This window comes from Sceloporus undulatus, chromosome 3 (assembly GCF_019175285.1).
Source record: "Sceloporus undulatus isolate JIND9_A2432 ecotype Alabama chromosome 3, SceUnd_v1.1, whole genome shotgun sequence".
NCBI classification, from domain to species: Eukaryota; Metazoa; Chordata; class Lepidosauria; order Squamata; family Phrynosomatidae; genus Sceloporus; species Sceloporus undulatus.
Window position 1 is genome coordinate 68212821 of NC_056524.1, and position 7212 is coordinate 68220032.

Below are 7212 nucleotides of genomic sequence, written 5' to 3' on the forward strand. Positions count from 1 at the left end.
TAGTTAAAATTCACTCCAATTTTATAAAAAAAGAATGAGATTTTGCCCTGCTCTGCTGTTCCACGTTCTCCATGAACGGCAGTCGGCCGCCCTAGCTCAGCATAACTTATATTTTTTATATATTGGGTTTATAATTAAATGAGTGGGTTTTTAAAAGCTTTTGTTTGGTCATGTCCTCCATATTTATTGGATGTCCTACATTTTGTGATGCCTTATCCTCCTTTGCAATGAGGACATCTGATCACCCGGTTTTCTTCCTTTGTTTCCTGTTCACACATTTGTTGTTGAGACCCAGTGTGGTGCAATAGTTTGAGTGTTGGATTAGGATACTGGATTATCCGAATTCCAGCTGAGCCATGTAAACCCACTGGGTGACCCTGGGCAAGTCACACTCTCTCAGCCTCAGAGGATAGCAATGGCAAAACCCCTCTGAAAAAACTTTCCAAGAAAACCCCGTGATAGGATGGGTCCCCATGTCAGAAACAACTTGAGGGTACACAGCATCTGCTGTTGTTTATTACCTTCAAGTGGACCCCAACCCATGGTAACCCTGTGTATGAGATATCTCCAAGACTCCCCATCCTCCACTGCTGTGCTCAAGTCCTGCAAATTCCTTGACTTCCCTGATTAAGTCAATCCATTTGGCATGTGGTCTTCCTCTCTTTCTACTACCTTCCACCTTTCCTAGCATTATTTTTTTTCTAGTGAGCTGTGCCTTCTTGTGATGTGGCCAAAGTACGACAGCCTCAGTTTGATCATCTTGGCTTCCAGGGATCCTCAGCACTCTTCTCCAGCACCACATCTCAAATGAATAATTTTTTTTTCTTGCCCACTTTTTTTACTGTCCAACTCTCACATCTGTACATGGTGATGGGGAATAAAATGGCTTGGACAATTCTAGCTACTGTTCAGTTGTGTATCTTTACTCTTTAGGATCGTGTACAGTTCTTTCATAGCAGCCCTTAACATTATTTCTAGTGTAAGTAGTGCCATTATTACTTCTCTGCTTAGCCCTGCTCACCAGACCCATCATATGCTTTGTTAGTGCATTCAGATAGCTAATTCTTTTTAACTGTTGTAAATCAGTATTTTAGTTTAATCTTTTTTTTAAAATCTGTAAGCCGCATTGGATCCGATTTTGGGAGAAAGGGAAGGTATCAATGCAATAGATAAATAGATAGAGTAAATTGATAGAGTATTGCATGTTGGCCTGATCTTTTCTTTGGTTACCTCTAGTCCTCTTCCTTTTTATTCTTACAATCAACCTATTAAGGATAAGAGACAGAGACACTTCATTTTCAAAAAAGCAGCCACACTGGTTTCAGTATAAAAAGGGAAAGTGGGTAGAAAGCACCTTTAAGAAATCTACAACTTTCCATGGATTTACATTGAGTTAATTGGTATGTTTAAGCATTAGTTTTTGCTATACCATCTTCTCATTTGTGCATCTGAAGAAGCGGATTGAAATCCATGAAAGCTCATGGTAACATAAATCAGTCTGACAAGTGCTGATAGATTCTTTCTCACCCCTTTTCATAAAGCCACCCAGTGAGGTTGTGGATGTCCCAAATCCCAGTCAAACTCTGTAGGTAGTGTTACAATCGATGGATTAGGTTTTGTAGCAGACCTTCAGCTGGCTTATGGGCATGTTTAACTACAGTGGCTCTTAACTTAGGAGGTGTTCTTTTCTTTCAGTTTACTGAAGATAACATGGGACTGAATGGTTTTCTAGAAAAAATGTGCATAAAAATCTATAAACTCTGAAACACTTAATATAAGTACGTTAAGGGAACAACTTCACACAGGTGGAGGGGGAACATCTAACTAAAACAGGCTTAACTAGTGGAGCAAAGGGGGGGGGCTAAATACCCTAAATGCAACAGATCATATTTGATCTTGGTAATTAAACAGGGTCGGTTCTGGCTAGTACTTGGATGGCAGACTACCAAAGGATATGAGGTGGTGTATTCAAAGAAAGGAACAGGAAAAACCACATCTTGGGCATTCCTTGCTTAAGAAAACCCCATTAAATTAATGGGGTTGCCATAAAGTGACAGGCAACATGAAGGCACATATATACACATACAGCAGAGCAAAAAGCAATTCTGTCATATCAGAATTTACCTTGGCTTACATCAGGAAGACACTTTTATGTTCTGGTAGATTATATATTCCTTCCTATCCCTTCAATGCTACTTGTGTTTTTAATGCTAAAATTAGGGTTCCTTACTGAAACCTGTAATCCTCAGTGCATAGAACATGCAGAAAAATTGCCAGAAATTGGTTCTGAGATCCATGACAAGGGAGATTATCAAAATGAAACCTGGACACTTTACATAATTTGTGATTTCCAGACAACCATATCTCATTCAGGCCATTTACTGGAAATCACAGTAGTTCACGAAAGTGAAACTGATGCACTTCTATTATTTTAGCCTTTTGACTTCTACAAGCTTGTAAGCAGCAGCTCAGTTATGCAGACTATTAGGCAAGCGAGAAGGATTAGCTAGGAAATGACTTGTGTATAACTACTGTATCCATGTATAAATAACATGACATGCTAGCAGGAGTATCTACATGACCCTAGCCATGGGGCTGAGTGTCCTCCTTTGTTTGCAAATAATTCTGTAATAGTTTTGTGAAATAAATTGGCCAATAAATTTCAGTATGAACATTGAAACTTGCTGAGTTGTATTAATGCCAACTTGAAATGGGGTGGGACAGCACTGAGCAAGCAGAAGTATTATGTCTTATTTACTTAGGATTTCCCATTATATTTTTAAGAACCCCTCCACATATTTCCCACTATATTTTCAAGACCCAAGTTTACAATCAAAGGATGGCTCCTTGGGGGAACACAAGAGTAAGGGCCTGTTATATTGCTTGAATAAGAATGGGAAGGACTAAGTTCTTTTAATTTGCACTTTACAGTTGCAGTATACAGCTAATCCACCATCTGAAAGATGTGCTCTGAAAAGAGGAGGGGAGATACTGGATGTCGGGAAGCAGCCATTACAGTTGTATAAGACTGAGGGAGATATGGAAAGGGGAGACATTCACACTTTAACTAAAGGGACAGGGATTGGGGGGGGTGCGTACCGCACTGGGTGACACCCCAGAAGGGGAAGTGTCATCCACTTGCCCCCTGCAAGCGCTCCTTTAGCCCACGTGAGCACTCCTTCAGCTCGTGTGCACACTGGCTCACGTGAGCACTCTAGGGGCTGCGCGGGTGCTCTTTGGTCCTGTGCGGGTGCCCCTCAGGGCTGTGCACATGCTGTTTTGGCCCACATGGGTGCTGTTTTGGCCCCTTGCGGCCACTTCTCCAACCCACGTGAGTGCTCCTCGGGCCGGTGCACACACTCCTTGAGCTTGCACAGGTTCTGTGGAGGTGCTGTAGGGGCAGCGCAGGCACTTGGGCCTCTGTAGGTGCCCCTTGGGGACACGCAGGTGCATTCTAGAGGCTGCATGGGTGCGCCTCTGGCCCTGGAATCAGGAAGTCCCACCCTTGGAAGTCCCCCCCGAGGTCCTACCCCCCCACACCCAGTGTGGGATTGCCACTAACCTGGATAACCTTAGCAACAGTCCTCTGAGTAGAAAAGGCTGGTGTTGAATGCCAGGTCAGTCAATGGGAAAACAGCAGCTACTCACGACTTGATCTTGGGTAACCATGCCAACCTGGTGTCTAACATACAGACCTGGTTGGATGAAGCTAGAGTGTGGGTGTTAATTCACCAGGTCCTCTCTATACACACAGCAGCAGTCAAGACCTTTTGGACATGGATGTGGAACTGCAGTGTTCTGTTGAGATTCCATCCCTCTGACCAGGTGCTTTGTCCTGCAGTTATATCGGTTCAAATGTGTGTACTTGAAGCTGGATGGCCAGGACAGATTAGGGATTCTGTTGGTGTACTGCTCATCCTGGTGACCAGCAGACTTCCTTCCTGAGCAGGACCGGCTCATCCATGTAGGCAAACTAGGCAATGGCCTAGGGCACCAAACAGTAGGGGCGCTGTGACAGCGCAGCAGCTTTTTTTGGGTTTTTTTTTTGCATAATTAAAAAATATTAGAGTGAAAACTGTCAGTGGAGCAAAAGGGGCACTGGGCCAATGGGTCCTGGAAGGGAGGCAGGAAAACTCAGGAGGAGGAGCTGGAATTTGAACCCAGAGTCATAGTCCAATGCTCAAACTAGTCCACACTGGCTCCAACAATCCACTTTAAATGCTTGGTCTTCTTCCCAGAGTGTCCAGATGTCTTCACCGCAAAGGAAGACACCACAAAATGGAAGACATTCAAGAAAAAGGGAGGACATGACTCAAGAAAAGCTCAAAACACTCCTAGAAATATAAATGCATGCTTCTTAGTCATGCTCAAAATGGAGGATGTTTTATAATAACTCCTGGACAGAACGTTAGAATGGAGGACATGTCCTGGAAGAGGAGGAGGTCTGTGCTACCCTGAGGTGTACCTATCATGGGGTTTTCTTGGCAATATGAGTTCAGAGAAGTTTTGCCATACTCTTCCTCTGAGGCTGAGAGAGTTTGGCTTGCCCACTCTTGGTGGTGTGCCTGCTATGTGTCTTTTCTTTCTCAACCTGGAGGTATTCCCATCCTTTTTTCATAGGCTGCATCTACACTGCAGAAATAATGCAATTTGACACCGCTTTAACTGCCCTGGCTCCATGCTATGGAATCCTGGGATTTGGATTTTTGGAGGAGAATTCGCCTTCTCAGTCAAGAGAGCAGTGGAGCCACAACAAACTACAAATCCCAGGGCTCCATAGCATGGAACCAGCAGGATGACCAGATGTTCTCTTTTTCTGGGGTATATCTTAAATTTCAGTCTTCTGTCCAGGAAGAATTCCAAAAATGTCCTCCCTTTTGAGCATCACTAAGAAGCATGAATTTAGATTTATATGAGGGAGTTTCAGCTTTTCCTTGGTCATATCCTCCATTTTACTTGAAAGCCCTACATTTTGCAGTGCCTTGTCCTCCTTTACGGTTAGGACAGCCGGTCACCTTGGGAGCCAAGGGCAGCTAAAATGGTGTCAAACTGCATTAATTCTACAGTGTGGCAGCAGCCCTGGTCCTCTCACCTGGTGACCCTACTGGTTTTCTTCTCTTTCTTGTGATACCCTTTTCTGTTCCATGGTTGAAGATTTTTAGTTTTTAGGGGTCCAACACCCCACAAATTCATGGGGATGGGATCCAGATTTTTCCACATCATTAGAATGAATAATGCTTCCAGCTTGCAAAAGGAATATGCGTGCATTAGTTTCCATTCCAAATGTCACAGCAATAAAAAAAAGTCTTTAACCTGTAAAATACCCAATTGGCTTTTTGACTAATTCTCAGTACTATGATGACAGATTGAAACCTAAGTTTTATGTCATGTTTAGCTTTAGCAAACGAAATAGTGGAAATCAAGGGGTGAAAATGATTATGAGGGGCAACAGGGGTGCCAAAATATTTCTCGCCTAGGGTGGCAAAATACCTAGAGCTGGCCCTGTTCCTGAGCTAGCTGTGATGATCCATGGGTTGGTGTTGAAATCCCCTCAGCTTGTAGTGCTGGGGGACTTCAACATCCATGCTGAGACTGGGCCAGGACTTAAAGTATACCCTGACAACCATGGGTCTGTCTCAAGTAGTATCTGGCCTTACTCATGTTGCTGGACACACTTGACCTCATTTTCTGTAGTGGGTGACGTAACTGTGATCCAGGAACCATCTTTTGTCATGGACAGATTACCACCTGGTAGAGTTTAGACTTGCTAGAACTCAGAACCTCCACAGTGTTGAGAGAATCCATTAAAATGTACTAAGAAGCTTATAGATCCAGATGGATTTCTGATAGATCTTGGGGAGTTCCCTGCTAACTTGACAGGTGGTTCTGTTAAGTTCTTAGCCAATCTTTAGATTAGAGGAAAGGCCAGGGGGGTGGACAGGATTGCTCCTGAGAGCCCCCCTCTCATGGAGGTTAAGTAAAACTGCCCCCCCACCCCGGTTTTCCAGAGAGCTGGTGGTGATAAAACAAGGAAGATGACAAGAGAGACATTGACAGAAAACATGCAGCGGATCCAATTGAACACAGGTTAGAACTTATCTGAGTATCTATTCTGTGGCAATACAGACAGCAAAGGCACATTTCCCCTCTGCTTCTACTGCATGTTGAAAGAATCAGCCAGTAGAGATATTTTGAATGATTGGGGTCTTTTACATACATGGCCAAGACTGGAAAATGCATCCTACCGAGTAAGCTGCTGTAAACAACTTGCCTGGCAATGCTGATCCACTCTGACCTAGATGCTACAATTGCTACAGACCCAGTGGATGTAGTTTTGTCTCCTGCCTATTCAGTGATAATGGATACTTTTCAATTTGGCCATTCCTTGCAGTGGGACGGCCACATGACAGGAGCAAAGGCTGGCTGGATGGGCCCATGCATTGCCATTCAATCTGCTCCAGATGGAAACTGTCAGGAAGGAGCTGGAAAAAAGTTTCTCCCCCCTCCAAATACGTTTGAGGGAAGGTTTAACAGATGGTGTACTTGTTAATGGTTCATTGTTTTAATAGTTGTAGTAATATTTGTTGTTGTTGTTAGGGTTTTAAAACTTTGGTTCCATGACAAAATATATAAGTGGTCCTTGGTAAAGAAAATGAACCACTGATCTAGATCCATTCCAATCTGGTTTCAGGCCTGGATATAGAGACTACCCTGGTTGCCGTGGTCGATGACCTATACTGGGAACTAGGCGGGGAGTGTCTCCCTATTGGTTCTGCTGTACTTCTCACCAGCATTTGATACCATCAACCATGGTATCCCTCTGAGGTGCCTCACTGGAATGGGAGAAGGGGCAGTTTTGCAGTGGCTCCATTCCTTTCTGAAGAGGCAAACTCAAAAGGTGGTGCTAGAGGACTCCTATTCAGCCCCTTGGCTCTTGGCCTGTGGGGTCCCTCAGGGCTCAGTTCTGTCCCACCTGAATCTCTAGTGTGTGCACTGCTGGTAGAATATGTTGCCCTATGTTCTGTTGTCACTAAACATTCAGGGGATAGGTGAAATTATTGGGCCACTAGTGGTGGACTAGGCGGAAGGCTAACCTCAAGATATTAAAAAACAGAATGCAAAACAGTGGAAAGCATACCAACTACAAAACAAAAACATAAAATTTTTGTCAAAGTACTTCATCTATAGGCCTTTACATCATGGCCTGTGGTT